Here is a 497-nt window from a genome sequence, read left to right as displayed (position 1 = left end):
TCAATATATATAAAAATCATTATCAATGTTAAATATTTCAGGTTAGTAGTTGCTTTTTTTGGGGGGGGGCGCTTTTTGAGACAGGGTTTCTCTGTGGCTTTGGAGCCTGTCCTGGAACTAGCTCTGTAGACCAGGCTGGTCTCGAACTCACAGAGATCCGCCTGCCTCTGCCTCCCGAGTGCTGGGATTAAAGGCCTGCGCCACCATCGCCCGGCTAGTAGTTGCTTTTTTAGTTTAAAAGTATATTCAATAATATACCCTTTTATCCTATCATTTTTATATCCCTTCTTTTTCATTTCAGAACAAGATTCCTGAATATAATTTCATTATTTCTACATTTTTCCTGATCATTACCAATAACAACTTATAACCAACCTCCCTAAATGATGACAAATATTTATAACCCACCGAACTACCAAAACCTCAACCCACCTCTTGGGAATGAGGGCATTGTGTTTTTAAAATTACATCCTGTTGTGTGGGGTTGATTCTCCCAA

Source organism: Alexandromys fortis, unplaced genomic scaffold (assembly GCF_014885135.2).
Source record: "Alexandromys fortis isolate MF-2015 unplaced genomic scaffold, M_Fortis_MF-2015_v1.1 scaffold_243, whole genome shotgun sequence".
Lineage (NCBI taxonomy): Eukaryota > Metazoa > Chordata > Mammalia > Rodentia > Cricetidae > Alexandromys > Alexandromys fortis.
The sequence above is the reverse complement of the archived record's forward strand: the minus strand, read 5'-3'. Positions refer to the sequence as shown.